Here is a 13,953-nt window from a genome sequence, read left to right as displayed (position 1 = left end):
TGTGCAACCCAACAATCTTAACCTTTCTAACCCTGCTGCTTTGTCCTTGTATATCCCCAGAATCCACAGCAGAAGTGGAGGCAGCCTGCTGCCTGCCTTGTCCTGTTGTCTATGATGATCTTGGCAGGCATCCTCTGGATGGCCAAGACTGGAGGGCCCCATCCTGCTCTCAGTATACTGCTGTGTGGCAGTGCCACCCTCCGTGGCCTGTGGGATTAGAGTTGTTATGGTCATTGGAAGGAGGAAGTCTGATGGGTTGGGCACTCCTGAAGTCTCCTGAATGTGAGAAAGTGTAAAGAAAAAGAATGCAGGATGTGCTTGCCAGGTAAGGGGTGTGAGGTGTTATGTGATGGAGTAAGCTTGGCAAGTTAGAGTGGGGATGGGGGGGTGTAATGTGCACAACAGATTGCAAGTAAATGTGAATCTGGTTAGGCTATTAAAATATTTCCTGCAATGAGTTTTGAACATTGCATAATTCTCCTGCTGCTGACCTCCTGTGCTCTCTTCAACCATATCTTCAAGGTGGCAACAAAGGTTTCTGCATCCCATTACTCAGAAAGAGTATCTCCCATTAATTCTACATGCAACAGTACGTCACACACTTGACCTTCCTGCATCTATGACGAAACTTCTCTGTCTCCAAATTCCACAAATAGATGGCTCTTGAATACCCCAATTGACATCAATCACATTATGTGAGTCCGCATTCTCACCTGCTGCCATGTATTCAATGGAACTTACAACTAGGTGGCAGTGTTAAAAAGCCACAGATGATAGCAAGTTTCTCAGGGTTTCCCATCCAATGTCATATCCCCCTGTTCTTTATCCTCCTTGGATAAGTAGTTCACCATGTTAAAGGTGCTATATAGAAGCAAGGTCTTGTTAAGCAACTGCAATTTTGGCAGAAAATGTGATGTCTGGTATAATAAGTGAGACACGGCATTCATTTATTTTATGAATATGTAAATTACACTGCGTACTTCACTAGCCAATGTAGTCTAGTTTCCAGTTCGTGGCTATTACACGCCTGTGACTCAGGCATGTCACAGGAAATTTGGCATGACAGCTATGACTCTCACCAACTTTTACAAATCTCTCCTCTTTAGTAGTCCTCTTTAAAACCTACTTCCTTGTCCAAGCTTTTCCTCATCTGTTCTATTATCTCCTTAAGTAGCTTGGTGACAAATTTTGTTTGATTTGCACCTTTGAACAGTTCACCATGTTAAAGGTGCTATATAGATGCAAACTCTTGTTAAACAGCTGCAATTTTGTCAAAAAATGTGATGTTTGGTACAACATGTGAGACACGGTGTTTATTTATTTTATATGTAAATTAAACTGCATACTTCACAAGACTAGTGTGCGTCAATACTGCTCGCATGGTTTACCAATGTGGCCTCTGTCTGTAAATGTAGGAGGGTATGTTCCATGACAACATAGTCTATTTCCAGTTCGTGGCCAGATCAAATGGCTATTACTCACATTCCTGTGACTGAGGCACGGCGCTGGAAATTTGGCATGACAGCTATGACTCTCACCAACTTTTACAGATGCACCATAGAAAGCATTCCTTTCGGTTGTATCAGTGGTTGATATGCCTCCTGCTTTGCCCAAGTCAGCAAGGAAATACAAAGGTCATGAATGTAGCTCAATCCATTAGGCAAACCAGCCTCCCATCCACTGACTCTTTCAGCTGCTTTAGCAAAGCAGCCAGCATAATTAAGGACCCCATGCATCCTGGACATTCCCTCTTCTACCTTCTTCCGTCGGGAAGAAGATACAAAGGTCTGAGGTCACATATCAACCGACTCACGAACAGCTTCTTCCCTGCTGCTGTCAGACTTTTGAATGGACTAACCTTGCATTAAGTTGATCTTTCTCTACACCCTAACTATGACTGTAACACTACATTCTGCACTCTCTCATATCCTTCTCTATGGACTATTCAATCCTTTTGCCTGTCAATGGAAAATGGCAGTCAGAAAGTCCTAACTGGATTTCAAGATCCAGAGAAATGAGGAGTTAGTAAATCTTCAAGTCTAAGTCTGTCTCTGTAGACCTTCCTGGGGGTGGTTCCGAGACAGACCATATCATCCAACAAGCCTTTCATTGCAAAAATGAAGCTAGATGCTGGAAATGCCATTAGAGGCTGCTTTAACACAAGTTTTTCAGGACAGCTCTTTCCCCAGTGAATTATCTCTGCCCTTTACTGGCCTTTCTGAGAGCTCATCAGAGACAGGGTCTGGAAAACAAACTCTACGGCTGAAATTTTACTGCCGCACCTGCCCGAGGCTAACAAAAAGTGCTGCTCTGCGAACCTTGTTTGCCCGATTCTGGGGTGGGTGAGGCGGTAAAATTGTGTAAAATTGAGGGAAGGTGGGATCAGGGTATTGATTTTCATGATCAGCCATGATCATAATGAAAGGCGGAGCAGGCTCAAAGGGCCAAATGGTCTATGCCTGCTTCTATTTTTTATGTCTGTTTCTGTCATTCTATTTTGTGGTAGCAAGATGTCTGACAGGCTCATTACCAAGTACATCACTGTGCCTGATACAGAGAGAGGATTCAGGATCGAAAGGTCAGCAATATTGTTACAAATGATTTTATATTGTTTTGAACATAAGAACATAAGAACATAAGAAATAGGAGCAGGAGTAGGCCATCTAGCCCTTCGAGCCTGCCCCGCCATTCAATAAGATCATGGCTGATCTGTTGTGGCTCAGTTCCACTTTCCCGCCCTCTCCCCATAACCCTTAATCCCCTCTCTTATCAAAAACCCATCAACCCGCTTCTTAAAAATATTTAGCGAGGCAGCCTCCACCACCTCAACGGGCAGAGAATTCCAGAGATTCACCACCCTTTGAGTGAAGAAGTTCCTCCTCAACTCCGTTCTAAACCGCCTCCCCTTTATCTTGAGGCTGTGCCCCCTAGTCCTACTGTCTTTTTTGAGCGGGAAGAGTCTCTCCACCTCTATCCTATCCATCCCATTCATCATCTTATACATCTCAATGAGATCTCCCCTCATTCTTCTAAACTCTAGCGAGTACAAGCCTAGTTTATTCAGCCTCTCCTCATAGCTCAACCCCCTCAACTCCGGTATCAGCCTAGTAAACCTCCTCTGCACTCCCTCCAGGGCCAAAATATCCTTGCACAGGTGCGGCGCCCAAAACTGCACACAGTACTCCAGCTGCGGCCTCACCAATGCCCTATACAGCTGCAGCAAGACCTCCCTACTTTTATATTCTTTTTATATACTTTTATATACTTTTTTATATTTGGATCATACAATTACTGAAATCACAGCACTGAAGGAGGTTACCAACCCAAATAACTGCTACCTGATCAGTTGGAACTATCTTAAACTAATCCTATTTTTTAAACTTTCCCTGATTGTTTACATTCTTCTTTTCAAGTGTTTATCCATTCCTCTTTTAGATAGTCAGACTCAGGAGTCTGAAAATGGAAAGGAAAATTTCACCCTGAGCGTATGCCATTTTCCATGACTTGAGAAACCAGTGAAACCAATCTCTCCAATTACATGGTGGTATGATTGACACTGAGATATGGGCCAGAATTTTACTGCCCCACCTGCCACCGGAATCGGAGCAGGCGAGAGGCAGACAATGGTCTGTTAACCTTGGGTGGGATTTTATGACTTTGGGATGAGCAAGGCCGTAAAATCCTACCCATTATTCTTCCCACATATCCATTTCATCAGCCTAAACCACTGAGTTCCACAGCATTACATCGTCCTACTCATTCCACCACTATCTCAACGCTGCTGCAACTGAAACCCACTTCTTTGCTTTTGTTATCTCTAATGCTCCCACCTTCTATGCTACATTAACTTGAGCTCAAGCTAATTTGTACTGCCCATTTTCTATTTCGCACAAAGTCCCATTCACTCATCACCTCTTTTCTCTTCAATTTTAAAATTTGTATTCTTTTTAAAATTTCTCCTTTCCCCTCCCTAACTCTGTAGTCTCCCCAACCCTAGAACCTTCCCAGATCTCAGTGATCCTCAAATTTTGTCCCCTTGCACATCTCCAATTTTAGACACTTCACCATTGGTGGTCTTGCCTTCTATTTTCTAGACCTTAAGCTCAAGTATTCCCTTCCTCAACGTCTCCATTTCTCCTCTTTCGTGGTCCTCTTTAAAACCTACCTCTTTGTCCAAGCTCTTCGTCATCTGCTCTATTATCTCCTTAGGTAGCTTGGTGTCAAATTTTATTTGATTAGCATGTTTGAACAGTTCACCATGTTATAGGTGCTATATGGACACAAACTCTTATTACGCAGCTGCACTTTTGGCTGGAAATGTGATGTCTGGTATAATATGTGAGACATGGCATTCATTTATTTTATGAATATGTAAATTATACTGCTTTCTTCACAAAACTAGCGTGCGTCAATACTGCTCACACGTTTTACTAATATGGCCTCTGTCTATAAACGTAGGAGGGTAAATTCCATGACAATGTAGTCTAGTTCCCAGTTCATGGCCAGGTCAAAAATGGTTATTACTCACATGCATCTGACTCAGGCACAGGAAATTTGGCATGACAGCTACGACTCTCACCAACTTTTACAGATACACCACAGAAAGCATTCTTTCTGGTTGTATCAGAGGTTGGTATGCCTTCTGCTTTGCCCAAGTCCACAAAGAAATACAAAGGTCATGAATGTAGCCCAATCCATCACACAAACCAGCCTCCCATCCATTGACACTGTCTATACTTCCAGCTGCCTCAGCAAAGCAGCCAGCGTAATTAAGGACCCCATGCTTCCTGGACATTCCCTCTTCCATCTTCTTCCGTCAGGAAAAAGATACAAAGGTCTGAGGTCATGTACCAGCCAACTCAAGAATTACTTCTTCCCTGCTGCTGTCACACCATTGAATGGACTAACCTTGCATTAAGTTGATCTTTCTCTACACCCTAGCCATGACTGTAACACTACATTCTGCATTCTCTATGAACGGTATGTTTTGTCTGTATAGCACACAAGAAACAATACTTTCCACTGTATGTTAATACTTGTGATAATAATAAATCAAATTAAATCAAATCTAAACCACCTTATGAATTTAAATCTGCCACTTTCACAGAAAATCAATAATTTCAAATGAAATCAGGTTCTCAACATTTCAGAATATTCCTGCTTGGTTTTGGTAGCTGCTTCCTCATTTTTGCATTTGTTTTATATGTAAAATCCACTAAAATATGGAAATTAAGAAACTATGACAGACGTTAATCTGCTTTGTAATGCAGGCACCTAATTTGTGTGTCCTCTCCACCTCCACCTCCTTGGCAATTACATCCCATTTTCAAGACTTTGGTAAATCTTGTTGTGTCTTTCTTTGACTCAACCTAGCTGAGCGCTTCCTCACCTTGCAAACTTTTAACATTTCTCTCCAGTTTATCATTCAGTCTTCATGCTTTGTCTTGCTCATCTCTCTAGCTTAAAGCTAAAGTTCAAAGTTTATTTATTAGTGTCATAAGTAGACAATGAAGTTACTGTGAAAATCTCTTAGTCGTCACACTCTGGTACAAAGAACAAAGAACATCAAAGAACAATATAGCACAGGAACAGGCCCTGCGGCCCACCAAGCCTGCACTGATCACATTTAACTATCTAACCAACCACCTATATCCCTGTATTCCCCGTTTGTTCATATGCCTATAAATCTTAAATGTGACTAACATAACTGCCTCAACCCTCACTTGGTAATGCATTCCAAGCCCCACCCCCTCTGTGTAAAAAAACTTCCCCAGCACTGAACCTTCCCCCGCCTTATCTTGAACTTGTGCCCCCTTGTAATTGTCATTTCTGTCCTGGGAAAAAGCTTGCAACTGTTCATCCTATCCATACCTCAGTGCTGTGATTTCAGTAATTGTGTGATAATTTTATTAACTTTTATCAGGTCGCCCCTCAGCCTCCATCTTTCCAGGGAGAACAATCGCAGTTTATTCAATCTCTCCTCTTGGTAATACCCTCCATACCAGGCAACATCCTGGTAGAACTTGGCTGCACTTTCTCCAAAGCCTCCACATCCTTCTGGTAGTGTGGTGAACAGAATTAGACACCATATTCCAAATGTGATCGAAACAACTTCTTATACAACTGTAACCTCAGTTCCCAACTTTTGTACTCGATGCCCCATCTGATGAAGGTAAGCATGCCATATGCTTTCTTCATCATCTTTTCCACTTGTGCTGCCACTTTTAAGGATCTGTGGACCAGTGCTCCCAGATCTCTTCATGTGTCTATGTTCCTGATTGTTCTGCCATTTATTTTATAACTCCCACCTGAATTGAGACGCGAGTCTCTGGTGCTGTGAGGTAGTAGTAGCTAACCGCTGTGCCACCGGGCCACCCCACTGTGCCACCGGGCCGCCACAGTGGTGATCTGTATCCAGATGTACTGTGCCTAGTACAGGCACCATGGCAGGAGAATAAACCAATGAGGCAAAGTCCTGCCAAGATGGCCATTCGCCATCCCACTTCAAGTAGGCTTCTCAAAACATTGAGCAAGTGATCGCTGCAGGTACACACAGAAAGTCACTGCATTGTTGAATATGGCTCCAAGTGCTGCCCTTTATAATATGACCCTGGAGTTAAATGTTCAAGTTCTTGAGAAATCCAACAGGGCAGCTGCACTCCACTCCAGCCAGCTCAGCATTCATATATATGACATACTTGCTCTTATCTCCACAGCTCCACCCCTGAATCCATGAGCACCACTGAATTGTCCAACTGCATATCTGACATCAAATCATGAATGTGTCAGAGTTTTCCTTAACTCAAGCCGAGAAAGTTGTTGGATGCTTTTAGAACATGTGTTTTAGTCACAAACATCATCTTCCTTCCCAGCTCTCTGCTCAGAGTAAATCTAACAGTGCTAATTCACCAACTTTCTTAACCCTGAATTCAGCTTCATGATCCAAATTCATATCCCTGAGATGAATAATCCACTTCCAAAAAATACTGTCTTTCATCCCTTCCTCATCCATGGTCCTCACTCACGGCTTTTGCAGCAACAATACTTAATTTTTCTAATGCTTTTCTTGCCAAGCTTTGACACATTAACCCAACTAATTAAGAAATTTGAACACATAACCTTTCCAAATGTCCCATACTCTTATTGCCTGAGTTACTGTTAACTCCAACTGGCCTCCAGACATCAAAACTTGGGAATTCAAATATCTTGTTCTCATTTTTAAACCTCTCCCTGGCACTGTTCTGCTCTTCCTCTGCAGTTTCCTCCAGAGTTATGCTTTAACTTAAGTTTTTGAAATCTGGTTTATTGTGCAAATTTCCTCTCCCCCCTCCCCGCAAGCCCACCCAACACTCCCATCTAACACTCCATTACAGCGTCAGTGGCAAAACACTCCAAAAGTACATCCCCTTACTTAGAATTTTCTTCAAAAACTCCTCCGCTTCCTTTAAAATTTATCTTCTGGTTACAATCTGTATTTTTAACTCCTTTTTTGCTGATTCTCCTCCAATTCAGTAAAGTGCTTTGGAAGGTTCATGTGCAAAACTATCGAAAAATAAGCACTGTGTTTGTTCAATCATTTATATGTCCAAACATTTGATGCATACAGTAGAAGAATTAGAAGAATTCTTTCTATTTCGCAATCGATTCCTAATATACACCATAATAAGTAACTTCAGGCAACAGTGACGATTTCCATTTCTGTGACACCTTTAGCAATGCACAATGTTCAAGGCACTGGATGTAGCAATATTAACCAGTATAAGAAAGAAAACGCTACATGTTAAAATGCTGCTTCTGGTGACCTTTACTATATTAATGTAAAGCTGCAAGATAATGAGAGCTAAATTAAAGGATATGCTTTCTTCACCACCTTTTCCACTTGTGCTGCCACTTTTAAGGATCTGTGGTCCCAGATCACTCCAAGAAAGCATAGAGAGATGTGATAGGATTAGATTTGAAAGACAACTTCAATTCCTTGGGCATGAAAAAAAGAGAGAGAAACTCGGACAACTGGCAGTGACTGGTAAAACTGAGGGCAGTAGAGCAAGAGGGAGACAATGCAGGAAATACACTGACCACTTTTAAAAGCAGAACAGGTACAAGATTTGAGAGCAACAGCAAGATGTTGGCTGTTATCAAAGACCGCAAAAGTGAGAGAGCCATGACTGCTGCCATTGCAAGACATGACTCTTGAAGACGATAAAGAAGAATGGACCAGGATTTTACTTTTCCCTTGGCAACATTATCCATTCATAATACAATGCTACTACTAACAGTCCATTTTCACACTAAAACTCAAATTTGCTCAATCCTGATTAGTGGAAACAAAACATTTGCCTAATGAAATGTCCACTTTTATTTATGGTCTTATCATATATTAAGCTGTTCTTTCTCTTCACCCTACCTGTAACTGCAGCATTATATTCTGTACTCTATCCTTTTCCTTTTCCCGTATGTTACTTTATGAATGGTATGTTTTGTCTGTATAGCACGCGAGAAACAATATTTTTTGCTGTTTCCCAGTACATGTGACAATAATAAATCTAATCAAATCAAATCTCTACTGTGAAGAAGAGGCCATTTAGCCTATCAAGTCTGCACTGACTCTCTGGTAGAGTATCTTACCCAGATCCTCTCCCCCGTCACCTATACATTTCCCATGGCTGCTCCATCTAATCGGCAAACGGTTGGACACCAAGGGGCAATTTAGCATGGCCTAACCTGCACATCTTTGGACTGTGGGAGGAAACCAGAGCATCCAGAGGAAATCCACGCAGACCTGAGGAGAATGTGCAAACTCCACACAAACAGTCACCCAAGGACAGAATTGAACCCAGAACTGACCCCAGGTCCCTGAAGCTATGAGTCATAGAAACCCTACAGTACAGAGAAAGGCCATTTGGCCCATCGAGTCCGCACCAACCACAATCCCATCCAGGCCCCACCCCATAGCCCTCCATATTTACCCACTAATCCCTCTAAGCTATGCATCTCAGGACACGAAGGACAATTTTAACATGGCCAATCAACCTAACCTGCACATCTTTGGACTGTGGGAGGAAACCGGAGCACCCGGAGGGAACTCACGCAGACATGAGGAGAATGTGCAAACTCCACACAGACAGTAACCTGAGCCAGGAATCGAACCCAGGTCCCTGGAGCTGTGAAGCAGCAGGTCTAACCACTGTGCTATCGTGCCGCCCCATTTGTTGTTATATCATATAATGGGATCAAGAGAAGTTTAGTCGTAAGGTGAAGGTTGAGACAGTTGCCAGGACAGCATGAGACAGCAGTGTGAACAACTGCGCTACACATTAACCACTGTCCCACACACCTTACCCAAGTTGTTAACTCCAACTGGCCCCAGACATCAAAACCTGAGATTTCAAATACATTATTTTCATTTTTAAACCTTTTCCTGGCAATGTTCCACTCCTCCTCTGCAATTTCCTCCAGAGTTATGCTCTAACACAACTCTCTGAAATCTAGTTTCGTGTGCGGTTTTTCTCTCCCCTTCTATCCACATCCTCACCCCTGCATGCCCATTAGTTAGTCCACCATAACCCTGGGACACTGAGGCAAATTATATTATTTCGGCTGTGGCTCTGGCTGTGATGAGCTAGCTCAGCACAGATTAAGGTACAAACCTGGGACTTTCTCGATCTTTATGGTTTGAAGATTACTTTTCTGTTGACAGGCATGTGGTTGAGGCAGATATGCTAAGATCATTTAAAACCTATCTAGATAGCCACATGAACAAACTGCGAACAGAGGGATACAAACATATGGTCTAGTTAGGAATACATGATCGGTGTAGGCTTGGCGGGCCGAAGGGCCTGTTCCTTTGCCGTATTGTACTTTGTTCTTTGTTAAAGTAAAATTTCGTCAATGCAAAGTTTCACACCATCACAGTTGCCTTGATGTTGTCTGAGGCACATAGCCTCTGTTGTTTTGCTGAAGCTCAGCAAAGGAAGTAAAATGTTGAAAGCACAGATGAGCTGTAGATTAGTGGTATATCTTTATCTGAAGAGCCACCATGACCACTTGCCTAAAGTATAATACTTATATTGTCCAACACCTACGCAGACCTGAGTTGCAGTTGGTACTTTATAAGTTTAATAAGTTTATTTATTAGTGTCACCAGTAAGCTTACATTAACCCTGCAATGAAGTTACTGTGAAAATCCTCCTGTTGCCACATTCTGGTGCCTGTTCGGCTATACCGAGGGAGAATTTAGCATGGCCAATGTACCTAACTAGTACATCTGAGAGAGGAAACCAGAGCACCTGGAGGAAACCTACACGAACACAGGGAGAACATGAAGACACTGACAGTAATTCAAGCAGGAATCAAACCCAGGTCCCTGGCACTGTGAGGCAGCAGTGTGAACCACTGTGCCACTGTGCCTCTAGATTTGCTCTGAATTTATCCCATTTAACACGATGATAGTGCTACACCGTACAATGGAGACTGTCCTAGGTGTGATAATGGGACTTAGTCTCATGGATTGTCATGGATATTTATGTCTATGACAGGCAGTTTGGTGAAGATGCCTTCATGTAGATTTTACCCTTGTGTTGGCTCTCTTGTAACTTGCCACAGGCTCTGACTTGCAAATATGTCTTTCAGGACAGCACAATGCCAGGGACCCAGATTCGATTCCCGGTTTAGTTCACTGTCTGTGCGGAGTCTGCAGGTTCTCCCTGTGTCTGAGTGGGTTTCCTCCGGGTAGTCCGGTTTCTTCCCACAATCCAAAAGACATGCTGAGTAATTGCATTGGCCATGCTAAATTCTCCCTCAGCATACCCGAAGAGACGCGGTAGAGTGATGTCTATCACATTATCTGTTAAAAGCTATTATCTTCTCAGGAACTTCTTACCTTGGCAGCACTGCGCTGTAGATCTAATTGCATGAGGGTACACGAGAACTTGTACTTTCAAAAATCTAACCAGACCTATCATTTAGCATTTGACACCATTTGTACACATCTTACAAGTTAAAAGCCATCATAAATAGTTTGAGCTTTTAAAATATCAAAGTATATACAGTAACAACCAGGGAGGTTCATTTGCAATTTTTGTCCTTGCTTCAGGACTTTACTAAATCTGCTCATGCATATTTGTAATGTAGGAGACAATCTTACCTTTTTTCCTGGCAGACTTAATCTTCCGTTGTTTAAAATACTAATAGAAATTGGAAGAGAAGTCAAAAGGTTATATTCAGATCATAGGATGTAGGTCATTTGTTCCGTGAAAACTTTGATGAAATGTTGGTCAAACAAAAGTTTTAAAATAAATTGTATCAGTCAGGCTTGGTCACTTCAGTGACCACAGGATCCGCTGCAGCAGCTTTGTGCCGCCTGGGGTTGCAGCCTGCTTAACTCTGAGGTCAGATGATGCATTTCCGGACTAGTATGGCCACAGCTCAGTAATGTCCTCCAACTCTTTAGAGTCAAAAAAGATTAAACCAAAGTAAACGAACTGAGGGACAAAGTAAGAAGGGCAGTCCCTTAAAGAGGAACCACCCAAAATAGAAACAAAGCACAGATGAATCTTAAAACATCAAAGGGATCGATAACACATCCCAGTTCCTGTGGTGGCCATTGTGCACGGAGGGTCTCAATGGTGTCCGTGGACACTGCATGCTCCCTGTCCCAGGACAGTCAGCCACAAATATATCTATGGTAGAGGGACAGACAGTCAGGTCGGATGGGTCTCTCGGTTGCCCGCTGCCTGGACCTGTTAATGGCAAGTATGGCCAGGCTCAGGAGCAGGGTCACAAGGAAATCTTACTCCTTCACCTCCCCCTCCCCACCCCATGTAATGGGTGCCCATAGATTAGGAGCATGGGGCTGAAGTGCAAACAAAACTGCAACAAAAGATTTTTAAGAGAGTGCCATCTAAATCACCTTATGTGTACATGGTCCACAAGACCGGATAAAGGGAGTCCGTGAAACAGTGCAAGCTACAGTTGTACTGTACGCAACACACTCCACCCCAGGTCCCCGAAACTAAGGAGGACAATCCCTCTTGTTCCCCAAGCTGGAGGTTTTGGGGGTATGGGGGTGACGTCCTCCCATTTCACCTTCCAGCCACATAGATCCTCTCCCCCCTCCTCAATGGCAGCAGAGGCTGCTGCTGGGGGCAATGGTGTCAGCTGCAGCCACCTCAGTATTGACAGCAACAGGTTTTTCCGTACCTGCACCAGCCTCTTGCCGACATGGCACCACACACCCTCCATGGACCTGAGGATGCAGTGGTTGACCCCTGTCATGGGGAACGTCAAAGCTCCCTTCTAGACACTCCTCTCAGGCCGGGCACTGGAAGGAGTAGATGTCCCCGTGGAGGCCTCCCTGAGGCCAAGCAGGATTTGCAGTTTGGACCTTACCTCCCCCAGTAGATGGAGGTGGGGGAGCAGGAACTCAATGGGGAAGAAGGGCAGGATATTTGATAGAAAAGTTGCTGGCCAATGGTCTCTAGCAAGTCCTGCCAGGAAGGTCCTGCTCACTCTGAGCCTTTTTTCAAGGGTGAGGTTCACTGTTCGCTCAGCCTTTAAAAAGAAGACGGCTTTGCCATACATTTTTGAGGCTACAAAAATGGCAGAGGGGCTGACAACCCAGCCATTGCCCGAATTGATGCCTCAATGGTCATTTCAATGTGGGTGTAGCACTTTATGCCTTGATGTTTCGTCAATAATGTGAAGGGTGGCGGGGCCACAGGAGCAGTGGGGACCCCCAGAAGCTTCCAATCCTGCAGAACTGGCCATGGAGAGCCCCACCACTGGCAAAGGTGGTGTCACTGTCATTTGGGTGGTGCTACACTCACCCCAGATGTTTGAGTATTTGTTTTATTAGAGTGAAAGGGCAGGGGGAGGTGGTGGTGTAGAGGGCAGTTGAAGGAAACACTCTCCCCTGGGTGTGAAGGTTATTATTAGTTTTCAGGTGGGGAAAGAGGGATAGAGGAGAGGGGGAGAGGGAGGAGCAGGAGGCACAGGAGAGATAGCACCAAGATGGGCGGGTGCTCCAGGCCAAGCAGAAACTGTAGCTCTGACTCTTTGCTCCTGTTGGAAATGGTGAGGCAAAGTAGAGCTTGCAGCACAAGCCTACAGGTGAGCAATGCACAGATTGCAGAACAATCCCTCTCCCTCCTTCTCTTCAATAGCCAAGCAAAACAAGCACAAAGAATAAAGATTGTGCTTCTTACTGACTTGTCTGTAGTTCAAGAATCCACAAGAAGTCCTTCCAGCTCCTATTCCTCAGGGAAAAGCTCTTCAGCAGAGTTTCAACAGTCCCTCACATTTGCAAAAACAGTTCCCAAAGGTTTAACCATTGGGCGCCAATCAGTGGCACACTCGAGCATTGCAATGCTGACTAAATTGGCACAAATGACTCATCAAAGAAGAGTCAGAAAGATAATTAGGCAACTGGCTTCCCCTTCTGGCAGGCAAGGTACACCTAATGCATCTGAAGACTGAAGTTTAGTGAGCTTCATCCTCCCACGATGCCCTCGTTTCTCCAGCTCTCCTGGGCTGTGGATTAGACAAGCATTCCAAATTGGATAGCCAGCCACCCGTACATTAATTCCTGACAGCCAGGCTTCCAGAACCAGTGGCTTTGAACTTCCAAACAGCTCATGCCCTCTGGCTTCAAGGTTCAGACAGACTGTGAGGGTTCATTCTGACTGCATTCATCCTCTCCACCATGTGAGGTTCTTCAACCCTCATTATACTGGGACCATCCCTTGCTACTCTGCCTATGCATCCTGGCATCTCCTGTGACCCCACCTGGGGACTCACAGTTGCCCCCTGCGCTGACCCTGTGCATTCTCCTTCTTCCACTCACTTACAACTGCCACCACCAGAAGGGCAATCCCTCAGCAGCCATATCACCCAGCAAGTAGGATATGGGAAACGCTGCCTGCAAACCAGCTGCTAGATCACTTTAAACCTGAGACC

This window comes from Carcharhinus amblyrhynchos, chromosome 15, assembly GCF_965287045.1.
Source record: "Carcharhinus amblyrhynchos chromosome 15, sCarAmb.v2.hapA, whole genome shotgun sequence".
In the NCBI taxonomy this organism is placed as follows: domain Eukaryota; kingdom Metazoa; phylum Chordata; class Chondrichthyes; order Carcharhiniformes; family Carcharhinidae; genus Carcharhinus; species Carcharhinus amblyrhynchos.
This window is presented reverse-complemented; position numbering follows the sequence as displayed.